Consider the following 13076-nt stretch of genomic DNA (forward strand, 5'->3'; position numbering starts at 1 on the left):
GTAAATTAGTTAAACTCATTGACTGTTTAAAATCTGAAACCATACGCAAATGTTCACACTGAGAAGACATCTGAGAATATAATATGTGTTTGACTCAGTTTAGCCAGTTTCTTCTTTACTAGTTTAGGATTTCAGGTTAGTATGTTTTGTTAGCTGTGCAGGTTATATTTGTGATCACTAGCAGTGCAGATTTAATAAAATTTCTAGTTTACTTAATTCCTAATTAAACTTAGGAAGATTATTTTATTTTATTATCCTGTTAACAATTTGTTGATTAACTATTGACATGTTGTGTTATGGTATAATTGAACATGGTATTTGTAATATGGTTAATGATTTTTTTGGATAGCTATCACAATAATAAAACTGAAGTTTGTAATACTGTTATTATCACAAATGATTTATGGTCCTGGCGCTGGTGTATGATCCAACAGTAAACCTGGAGGTGGTACAAATTCTTTTGGCAATTCAAAAATCTAAATAATTTTTTCTCTTTGTAAATGCTGCTGTAAATATCTCCATGAGATATGTTAGTGATCAGACAAGTCTCACCTTTGGAGTGTCACAGTACCAAGGACAAAGCACACTTTGTCTGTGAAACACTTTGACAAGAGAGTGAGAATGAGCTCACTGTAAATCTGTCACAATTACAAGTTTTTATTAACAAATGCATAATTTATAAAATAAAATAATTGTCGACCTGAGGCCATCAGAATATTATTAAGATAATTATTATTACAATACTGGACAGACTGACCTAAAACAACCATAAATTATTACTTAAGTGATAATTATTATTGAATTATTAAAATGTTTATACATATATACACAAATGTCACGTGAGCGATGTCAAACGTTTTCTTCACTGTAGCATTTGGCATCTCCCAACAATACAATTTGATACCCAAATCAAAACACAGCCAATAAAACACAGTTCTCTTCATGTAAAAATCAATAACTCAAAATTAGCAGCCAAAGGGTTGCAGTTCCACACACTCACGAGAAGCTACAGTTATCCCCTGGTCTCTCGTCCTCCTGCTCCTACTGAAAACACACCTAAATACACTCTTTTTACCACTAGGGTGAATTAGGCATTGGAAATTACTAATCCTAAAATAAGTCCAGTCTTTAATCTCAATTTTCAAGTCTGTCAAAACTTTAGTCCACATCTTCAGTCTAGTCACACGTATTCATTGACACGCATCCATACCAGGTATTGCTGATAATGGAGTCTCACGCGCAAAATATTCGCGTATCCATTAACAACAAGATGATGTCATCAGTTTTAAAAGAAAAAACAATTCTTTATGGTTTTGGACTGGACTGACTCGCTGCAATCCTTTTAGGCAGGGACTTACCATCTAATCGTGTCCCACATAGATAACTTTCTCCAATGCCCATTGTAATTTGGAGAAGCTCACCTTATATTTGCTCTCAAGAAAATGTTTTACAGCACTGTTAATTCCAATCTTGCAAGCCTGCTTAAAAGAGAAAGAGAGAGAGAAAGAGAAAGAGAGATGATTAGTCAATTATCAACAAGACATCACCACCGGAGAATGATGCCTGACAGGTCCTTCTAAGTGCACTGTTATATATAAACTATTAAGCCTATTTCAGGACACGCCCAAACGTAAACTATTTTCCTCTCACCAAATGAACCATAAAACCTTCCGCTCCTAATAAGACAATATGATGTAGGGTCTAGAACTCTCGCTACCATAACAGGCAGTGCTATTGTCACTGCTCCTTGCTTTATTTAATTGCTGATGCTTACCTGGTCTGAACTGAGACTTGAGAGTCACTACCTCTGTTCATTTTCCCCACATCATATTTACTGGTTGCCCACAAGTGCTCCACAATTCTGGAGAGTATGGGGTCAGCTGGCATAGTTCCACCCAGGGCTGGACTGGGACAAAAAACCGGGCATTAGACTAGAGACCGGCCCACCAGGTATTATAGGAAAAGCCATAAAGCCTTTGAATGAAAACAAATGCTGTTGTGACAGTGATGTACAGTCTTGTTGGTATATGTATGATTTCTATACATTTTATATCAGATAAAAACTTTGGTTGTAAGATTCAGATAAGTATTTATTAAAAGCTAGATATTTTAAATGAGAATAAGAAAGAAAAGTATTTCTTTGTGCCACCCTTTCCCTGTTAATGCCCTACCTGGCCCCCCTGGCCAAACTTTGCTAGATCCGCCCCTGCACAGTTACCAGCTGTCGGCTACTTAGAAAAGGATCCTGGTGTTATTTGTCTCTCAGAAACAGTTCATAACTTCCCTTCAACTCATTCATGTCACCTAAAAGGTAAACCTGTTCCTCCATTCCTGTTCAGCTCTGATGATTCAGTAAGGACATCTCCTGGTTTCATCTTCATGTTTCCCTCTTACCACATATTCAAACCGACATCATGACCAGCAGCTTTACAGCTGTGGCTCCAGCAAACATCAGCTGTACTAGAAATTAATATTAAATAAATTCTAACAACAGCTGATCAAGCTTAAACGTGCTGCTGTTGTTTAGCTTGACATCTGCTGGTTTCCTCCTTCTGGCGCAAAGTGGGTGATAAATAAACAAGAGAGAAAAGCCGATCAGCTGATCATTGATCAGTTGCATGATTGAAGTAGCAACAGGAGAAGGAGGGAGAGAGAATAAGAGAAGAAGAGGCAGCTTCAGCATAAAGACAGAATAAATCCAGCTTTGTGTCTTTTTCCATTCTAGCTGAAGTCTGGGACAATCTTTGCGTAATATTTTCTCTGAATACAGGACAATTTCGTTTTTTTACGAAACTCTACTAACTAACCTTATGAATTAAATAAAGTTCACTATCAATAACATCATAGCACCCACCCAGCTGTATAGAAACTCCGTCATGCTAGCTAGTACGCAGTACGAGTTATTGTAACTGACTGTAAAAAGTCAGCACAACGAAAATAAACTCCACCTAAACATTGTTTATATCTGACCCAGATAGACTGCAGGTCATAACTTCTTACCTGAAGTTCAGTTCACCTGACACTCGGACGCCTCGGGTCTCTCCTCCTCCTGCCTCCCATCTCACAATTTACTATGTTGAAAGTGCATTTATTACCTAATTACCAGTTGGTCATACCAGTTTTCCTCTTTTCTTTTCTCCTTTTCTTTTTTTTTCTTTTCACACATGTCAACCTGTTGTCCTGCAATCCAGAGAGTTACGTATTAGCAGTGGACTCAGCGTTTGATAGCAAGTGTCTGTTGAGTCTATTTTAGCATTAATGAGAGATATGGGCGTGTTCATGAGTGTAAGCTGGTCTTCTTTGCATGTATGGTTAGTAGGCGGAGGTGGAGCTGTGGATTGAAACAGTCTCCCCCAGCTCCCTATTCTCTCCAAAAAGCATTTCATGTCTGTGTGTGTGCTCTCTTTCTCTCTCTCTCTTTTTTTTGTCCATTTTATTGTGATAATCTGGACACTTTCTCAATCCTCCACAACTCCATCTGCCTTACTTTTCAACAGTTTTCATATTCTCTCACTTTAACAACATCATCCTTCATTTTCCTCCATGTTCTCTTCTCACTCCTCACAACTGCTGTCTCCTCCCCCACATCTGCGGCAGTTCTCGGCTGTTGACATGTCAGAGGCCCAGTGGGCCGTTCCTCTTCAGCTTTGTCTTATGTCTTTCATTCTTTTCTTCCTTAGCCATTTCAAATGTGAGACTCAGAGCGTCTTCTCAACTCCATTCGCACACAATGATGTTGCAGGTGATCCTCTCAGCCTGTGATAGAGAACGCATGCTTCCATCTGCAATAGTATTTGTACATGCTGCTGAACCCTTTGAAGTTTTAGGGCAGCGCTGTTATCTGTTCACTTGGTGTTGACTCTTAACGTTGATGCTTTTGCTCTGAAGCTGCCCCTTGTTTTCAGGGAGAGATTGACCGTCCTTGAAGCTTCTTTTCAGAATAACATATACATGAAGGTGAAGCTGTGAATTTTCAGTCAAAACATGGCCTCGTTGTGGTTCCAATTATTATATCTATCATTATGTTCTGGCCGATGTGCTCGTGGAGGGGGTTGATCCAGGTCTGTAGTCACCTGTATTAACACACTAAGAGATTTATTTAATATTTCATCCCTCGTTATTTGACACTCTTGAAATACATTTCTCTTTGTTGCTAATTTAAATATTTTTCCAATTCATCCTGTTCTGCTTCAGCTTTTGTGCATAATTCATAATAATCCCCCCCCCCCCCCCTTTTTTTTTTGCTCTTGACTCTCTGTTTTAGGCACTTTTCCCCCGCTGTCACACAGACTGCTTCTCCTAGCTCCTCCTTGGTTCCACCTCACACTCAGCTCCTCCCCTCTGAGTTGGGCCGTTTGCTCTTCCTCCTTCTGTCAGTCTGGCTTCTGTCAGTCTGGCTCACTCCACACTTCTCCTCTCCTAGAATGTGACACGATACCTGTCACATTCTATTCCACACACACACACACATCTGCGGAGATCTACTATGCCAATCCAACCTGCCTCTTTTTTCAGCTGCTATTTAACAACACAAAATAACTCACTTTCCTGTGAGACAGGTCACAACATATGAGACTCTTAAAGTCCTTTTAATCTAAACAGTCACAGTCAATTTTACACTTTATGGCCAGCAGACATCAACTCCGCACTATTGTAGTGCTCACACACTATTGCAGAGCGCATCTCACTTTGCACACACCCAAACACACGGTTTTAGACGCAAGTTTCAACTTTAAGCCTAATTTACTAACCCAAAATTGACCCACACAGTCTTTAGGCACTACAGCGGGCTATCGCAGCTCGGAATCTAACCAGCAAAAGAACTTAGCCCCACTGTCAAGCAGACTGTCAACTGTAGGAAATTTTAACTTTTCTTTTTTATACACGCACACAGTCTAGAGGCACTAGAGCGGGCCAACGATCTTAGCTTGGGATCCATCCAGTGAAAGAACTCGGGCCTACTCTCATACATGCTGTCAACCGTGGCGAATTTAACTACTCAATTTCAATCGAGACGCAACCTTTCGCTCTTTCACATTCACACACGCAATCTAACGGCGCTGCATGGGCTCGCCGCTCCCCGCACGGAATCTGGCCAGCGGAGAAACTTTGGACTGCTCTTGTGTAGGCCGTCAACTGTGACGATGATACCTCACCTCGATTTAGCTGTTCGGGGGTCCACACCTGCCCAGGTTGCCACCCTAATTCCGGTCCCATGGGTTTCGCCTCATGTCCAAAGCAAGTGGAGCCACCACGCCTAAGGATAATTACTCTTACTCTTTTCAGTCACTATCCACAACAGCCAATTAGTTTTACTTGGCTTATTACACCCACAATTTAGTTGCTCTAACACACTGGGACAGATCACACATCATCTCTTTGTCTACTGCAGCAAATTGACTCTGAGAATTCCATCAACTAAGCGAACAGACAATTTAGATAAGCTCCAACATGCAAGCTTTGATTTTGACTTTGAACAGGTGGTGCTTACCTTTATTTTAAAATGAGAATGAGGGTCTCTGTTCGCTTTGCTGGTTGACCCCCCAAACCGCTTAATCTGTCTTTCTTAGCCTAGTATTGGAATCCCGGACGAGCCCCCAATTGTTAAATATCAACACTTCACCAAGTTCTTTTGACTCGTCATAGGCATCTGATGGAAGACAAAACACTGCTCAGTAGACAATTTCACACTTTTTTCTCTTACACAATTACTTCTAGAAGGGAGAGGTGTTCTGCATGACACAGTGCAGCAGACCTCAAAATGAGGGTGTACCCCTAACAGTTATTGCTAGCTCTCTCATTCGAGTCTAAACACCAGTGCTTCAGTAACTTTCCACTAGAAGATGGAGCCCTGTTATCGACTTTTTTTTCCCCAGGCAAGCGTGGGTGAGAATCTACCCCCTAAGGACACGTAGTCTAATGCCTTTATTTTTCAGGGCTGTGTCCACTTAATACTACACTATATGGTTATATGGCATTTTAGTTAATCCAAAGCATAGAATTGAGGTACTTCAAATAATTTAATCTCAACAGTATTCAAGAGTTTAATCAGTTATTAAATAATATGTTATTACGGGCAATTTTTTGTAATGGGTGGTTAGAAAAACTGTGCGAAATTCCTATCAGATATGCCAGGGTTGCAGTTTAAAATTAAATGGAGTTTGTCAGATTTAGATTTTTTCGTGAAAAATATTTTGATTTAAGAATTATGAAAAAAAGACTTTACTGTTAAGTTTCACATATTTGCTTTCTCACAAGTGCAAGACATCTTCTGCTCTAAACTGGTTTTGTCTTTTTCCACTTTTCAGGTTGTCACGCACAGCTGCCTGGTGAGCAAAAAAAAGCATTGTTACAATTTACAAAATCATCAAGTTTCATTTTTGATGTTTGTTTTTTTTGTTTTTTTTACATATTTGATAACAAGACAGAAATGCCACCATCACTTACATTTTCTAATACAGCCCGTGACTTAGTGTGCAATCTTCTAAATCAAACCTTGCATTTTTCATGTAAATTTTTGGTGCTACGGTGTAATTTTAGTTTCCTTAAAAAATAATTCAGCGGAACTTAAGGCTAAGGATGTCTTTTTAGTAGAAAGAAACAAAGTATACAAAGTATTTTTCAGCAATATATGGGTTCAGAAAGTTTAAAAAAAGAAAGAAAACAGTTGCTATAGCCTACTGTATGTAATTTTTAGGTTTTTTATGGTTTGCTTTTTCAGGTACATCCACAATCAGATTAACTGGATCTGGATCGACTCGATGCTCTGGCAGAGTTGAAATCTTTTACAATAACACCTGGGGAACAGTTTCTGATTATAACTGGGACTTAAAGGATGCTGAGGTGGTTTGCAGACAGTTAGACTGTGGGTCGGCACTGGAAGTTCCTCAATCAGTTCAATTTGGTGCAGGAACTGGACAGATTTGGCTCAGTGGTGTGAGCTGTTCAGGAAATGAAAGTTCTCTAACTGAATGTCAACACTCTGGATGGGGAAACTACTACAACTACTATGGACATTCTTATGATGTTGGTGTCATCTGTTCAGGTGACAAAACTTTTTTATATGGAACATACTGCATAGGGGTGGGTTGTTAAAAATCAGAGAAATGTAAACTTTTGAAAAATATGCCAAAGTGCAAAACGTTCAGCTGTGTCTCTAATAAACCTCTGTAAAATTCCTCTGCTTCACTTCAGCAGCATCAGGTAATGTTCATATGTTTATTTGTGGTATTCTTCCGTTTTTGACCTACTGCAGAGTATTTTTACAGGTTATCTGCTATTAAAAGCCAAGCCAAATCCCAATCATGCTTTTCTGTGTTTTAGCTGCAGTCACTTTGACACAAAAGCATCTTGTCATGGTGAGCTGTGTGACAGGCAGAGGTTTGACCGACGCAAAGGACTCAGACAAGGAATATTTAACTTGAAGGCGGCAGTTTTTATTCACTGGCAGAAAACAAACTTAGAAATACAATACACGAGCACAAGAATTAAAAGCTAAATTCAAACTAGGAAGGATGATCAAACCTGGGATTTCATGATGTGGCATGACATAACCTGACAAAATATGACGACTGAGGAACGACAGGGAAAAACACAGGGCTGGTGTAATAAGGGAATCAGAGATAGGAGGGAATCATAGCTGGGATAACAGAATTCCAGAACTGAAACCATAAACAATGGAGAAGGACTACCTAAGCAAAAAAGGACACTCAGACAAAGTACCAAGATGCAGACTAGACACTACGATGTGGAAACAGGAACCTTAGGAACAGGTTTCATAAAAGGTAGGCAATCATCAACAAACACACATAGATTACTTAATTTAATAGACTACTCATACAGTAAAAACATTTTAACCACAATATTATCTCTAGATGAAGAAAGCGTTTGACAGGGTTAACTGGAATTTTTTATTTGCAACTTTAAAAGCTTTGGAAACTCTTTCATAAACTGGCTAAGAATATATAATTCCCCAACAGCTCGTGTTAGAAGAAATGACCAGATATCCTCCAGCTCCTGTCTCCTGAGGGGCACCCGAAAGGGGTGCCCACTCTCCCCTTCACTTTTTGCAATTTTTATCGAACCACTAGCAGCAGCACTTAGACAAGCTACAACAATTAAGGGCATAAAATGTAAGAACGTAGAACATAAAATCAGTCTCTATGCGGATGATGTGTTGCTTTTTCTCCAAAGCTCACAAACCAACCTTTCTGAGGTAATTACTCTAATAAACTGGTTTTCAAGATCAAAATCTACAGTTCTTCTGTAGATTTTAACTGCTCCTTCCATAATTCTTCTTCTGCCCCACTACAATCTGGAAATATTAAATATTTAGGTATTAATGTCTCTCCTAAGCTTTCAGACTTAACTAAATTAAACCACATCCCACTTCTAAAGAAAGTAGAAGGTGATCTGACTAGATGGAAATCTCTACCCATATCACTCATGGGAAGGGTCGCCACTATAAAAATGATGGTCTTGCCAAAAATAAATTACTTATTTTCAATGATCCCCAACAAGCCATCACAAGATTGATTCAGATCTCTGGATTCGTATATTTCTAAATTCCTTTAGAAACATAAACCCCCACGTATCAGTTTAAAAACGCTACAAAGAACCAAGGATAAAGGAGGATTAGATGTGCCAAACTTTCAACAATACTTCCTAGCCAACAGGCTTCAGTTAATCTCAGGATGGTTAAAACATACCTTCTTAGATGAGCCCTGGCTAGAGGTTGAACAGGCACTATGCAATAATCTAGAGATTTCAGACCTACCATTTATCAGCTCAAACATCAAAAGACATGAATGCTTTAAAAGCGTCAGCATCAGCTCTTCTCTGACAGCATGGTGAGAGTTTCTAAAAATAACGGAGTCTTCATTAATCCCATGCAAATGTACACCTATCTGGAATAACCCTGACATATTACAAAACAATAATATGATTAATTTTCCAGAATGGAGTTGTAAAGTAATTAAATACTTGGAACATATATTAGAAGGAACAGACTTTATTCCATTTGACAGACTAGTTATACAATATGGGATCAACAAGAAAAGATTTTTAGAATATCAACAAATTAAATCCATAATAAAAAAGAAATTTAACCTCAGTCAAGTTGAATTACAAACACCACCAAGTGCGATACATTTTATTACTCTTAAGTGCCCCCAAATTATTGTCTAAAATATACAGAACACTTTCTAAAATAGATGAATCAATATCTCTTCCTATTGCAAAGTGGGAAGCAGATTTATCAGTCAGCTTAGACCAAAACTTCTGGTCTCAGGTTTGCTTAAAAACATTTAAATTGATTAGAAATCCCAGTCTGCAATTAATACAATACAAAATACTACATAGAGTGCACTATACAGGTCATCGGATGTTCCAGATGGGCTTTACATCTTCCAACAACTGCTCACACTGTCAAGGCAATACACCAGACAATTACATGCACGCTCTTTGGTTCTGTCCACCAGTGCAGAAGTTTTGGCGCGGGATATGTAAAGACTTATCAAAGTGTCTGAAATGTAAAATTCCAACCTCCCCTTTAGTGTGCTTGATGGGCAAATTGGATGATGTCACTACAGAAACTAATACAGCCCACATGTTTTTACTGCCCTATGCATTGCCAAGAAAACGGTCCTCATGAACTGGAAAAATAAAAATAATCTTAATTCTAGCCAATATAGAAACAATCTAATAGATCACATTAGTCTCGAGACAGCCTCTGCCACCACATTAGATCAATCCCTCTGGGCTCCTGTGATCGGCTCCATCACATAGCGGGGCTGGGGGGTTGTGGTTTGGTCCCGCCTTTGCCTGGAGGGCTTAACCTGGGGTTTGTGGTCATAACCTGGTTAGTGGCTCTGGTTGTGGCTCGGGAGGGACCGTGCTAACACCTGCTAATCTCTGGCAGCAGCACCATGCTCTCCTGTGTTTCAAATGCACTTTAGAACAACACGCAGCAACACTACACATGAGCGAGAGGAGGGAGGTTTGGGGTCTTCACACACCCCTATTCTCTGCTGGCCATCGGGGCAGGGGGGCTGGGAGGAGGTATTGGCCGTTCGTTTGGGATCTTGGGCCTCCCTGCTGCTGTGGAGCCTGGGGCGGTCTGCTTGCCTCCACCCCGGGGGAAAGGGTAACATCTCCTGGGTCTAGGTGCCGTTTCCCCCTCTGGGGGCGTGGATACCTGGACCTGGGGTATAGAGTATGTTTGGGGAGTGTGATTGTGTGTACATGTCCATTTATGTATATCCTTACATTGGGTGAGTGCTGAGTATTTGTATATGTGTGCATGAGGGTGGGAATGCATGTTTGTGTCTGTGTATGCCTGTTTGTCTGTGTCTATATGTCAGGTCGGATCTTAGACTCCACCTCTCTGGGAACTCCCAGGCCCTCCAAAGTGTGGAGGCCTATCTCCCCTCACCATACTCCCTGCCGGTGACTGATGCCCTCAGGGGTTGGTGCGTTGGTGGTTCTTGGTGTCTGGGGCTGGGCGCTCAGGTATGTACCAGCTCACACCCGGTGGCTACTTGGCGGGGCCTGGCGACTGTTGCGTGGTCAGGCCTTTTCCGGGGCGTAGGGGGCCGTTGGGCCTCCGGCCTCTGGGCCTGAGGCTTGATTCACTTAGGCACAGCTGGCTGCCGGCAGAGCCGGCGGGCACGCCAGTGCAGCCCCCTCTGGTTTCTGCTCCGTGGCTACTGGGTGACCCCTCATCTTGGGCTCTCCTCAGCTCTTCCCAGGAGGGTGGCACGGATGCCCCTCCGGTGGTCCTCCTTGGGCTCTCGCACTCTGGGGTCTCTGGATGTCTGGAGCCTAGATCTCCTCCATGCCTGCTTCATGCCCTGGGGGGTGGGGCTATGGCTCTCTACACCCTTTAGCAGACCGTTACATGGGGAAACCTTTTGAATATGAGCGTGCTGATCCACACAGGTGTGCACTTGGGTGTTCACTGTTCATAGAGATAAACTACACCTTTCTTGACTGCTACTTCAAAGCACATTGTGTGCTGTCGGTCCTGCGTGCTGCACAACAGCATTCAATATTTAGTATTTACTGCTGTTTACACTTTACACACTACAAAGAAAAGAAAAAAGATAAAGGAAATCTAGGAACCTGAAGAACAGAGATGACACAAAACAGAAACCACAATCCAGGGATGTACCGTAACCAGAGAACCATAACTCCTAATAATAATCTGAACTGTCAGTTCACCAATAAACACAAAGCACTGGGTCCGTGACCCAGTACAGTGACACATCTGCTGTGGTGTTTACACCTCTTACGAATTTCCATGCTTGTCACCTTTATTTTTATACATAGATATAAAAATATAGTTATGTACATGATAATGATGATCATGATAATTATAATATTTCTGATTTTTCTGAGTCAAAATTGAATCGAATTGGTATTGAATAAATTATAGAAATCAATTGCGATACGAAGACCTAATACTGCACGTCACTGTGTTTTTGACTGTTATGCATCTATATTTTCTTTAAGGGATGTATATTGAAATATAGTTTGTGTTATATCTTTTTATATACAAGGTGTGATCAGATTAATTGGATCTGGATCGACTCGATGTTCTGGCAGGGTTGAAGTTTATCACAATAACAGCTGGGGAACAGTCTGTGATGATGGCTGGGGCTTAAATGATGCTGAGGTGGTTTGCAGACAGATAAACTGTGGGACAGCACTACAAGCTCCTCGATCGGCTTACTTTGGTGCAGGAACTGGACAGATTTGGCTTGATGATGTGACCTGTTCGGGAAATGAAAGTTCTCTGACTGACTGTCAACACAGTGGATTTGGATCAAACACATGTGAACATGGTCAGGATGCTGCTGTCATCTGTTCAGGTGTGAAAACTGCTGGATCAACATGATATTGCAAGATAGTCATTTTTGAGGTAAGGCTGTATTTAACTGCTTTTCATGTTCTTTGCCTTTTAGATCTGATCAGGTTGGCCGGTTCTGGATCGAGCCGATGTTCTGGCAGAGTTGAAATCTTTCACAATAACGTCTGGGGAACAGTCTCTGATTATAACTGGGACCTAAATGATGCTCAGGTGGTTTGCAGACAGTTAAACTGTGGGTCTGCACTACAAGCTCCTCGATCAGCTTACTTTGGTGCAGGAACTGGTCAGATTTGGCTCAGTGGTGTGAGCTGTTCAGGAAATGAAAGTTCTCTAACTGAATGTCAGCACTCTGGATGGGGAAACTACTACTACTACAACTACAATGGACATTATTCTGATGCTGGTGTCATCTGTTCAGGTGACATCACTTTTTGGCATAGAACACACTCCATGTTAATGTATTTTGTGTGATATATATCTTTGTTTTCTTTAAGGGACATATATTAAAACATCGTTTGTGTCACATGTTTTTCATTAAAAGGTCCAATCAGATTAACTGGATCTGGATCAAGTCGATGTTCTGGCAGAGTTGAAGTTTATCACAATAACAGCTGGGGAACAGTCTGTGATGATGGCTGGGACTTAAATGATGCTGGGGTGGTTTGCAGACAGATAAACTGTGGGTCGGCACTGGAAGTTCCTCAATCAGCTCACTTTGGTGCAGGAACTGGACAGATTTGGCTTGACAATGTGACCTGTTCAGGAAATGAAAGTTCTCTAACTGAGTGTCAACACAGTGGATTTGGTTCAAACACATGTGAACATGGTCAGGATGCTGCTGTCATCTGTTCAGGTGAGATATTCTTTTGATGATCTGATGAATGTTAAACACTGTAAAAACAACCTTTTTTTTTAGACTTCCGTCTTCCACTTATTAGTGTGTTTTATAATGAAATTCAGTGTGAACAGTCAAAGTCATCTGTGCAAGAACCAAACTGTTGAATATTTAAGCGGTAAAACGTTTGCATCTTTCTCTATAAACGCGGCTCAGATCCAGAGAGATGTATACATTACTTGTTAATAACTTACAAGATGACAGATTTCATTTTAAATACCTTAAAGGAACATTTTAATAGTTTCAAATGAACATTTATGAGCGGGACATGGAAGATCTTTTCAGAGGGAAAGTCAGCCTGTCATCTGTGTG

General features: G+C 40.7%; 1 pseudogene; it reads left to right on the forward strand.

The window, feature by feature from the left end:
• Nucleotides 1–7726: 7726 nt before the first annotated feature.
• Nucleotides 7727–12340, forward strand: LOC145423341 (scavenger receptor cysteine-rich domain-containing group B protein pseudogene; annotated as a pseudogene).
• The last annotated feature ends 736 nt before the right edge of the window (nucleotides 12341–13076 follow it).

This window comes from Astatotilapia calliptera, chromosome 3 (assembly GCF_964374335.1).
Source record: "Astatotilapia calliptera chromosome 3, fAstCal68.1, whole genome shotgun sequence".
Lineage (NCBI taxonomy): Eukaryota > Metazoa > Chordata > Actinopteri > Cichliformes > Cichlidae > Astatotilapia > Astatotilapia calliptera.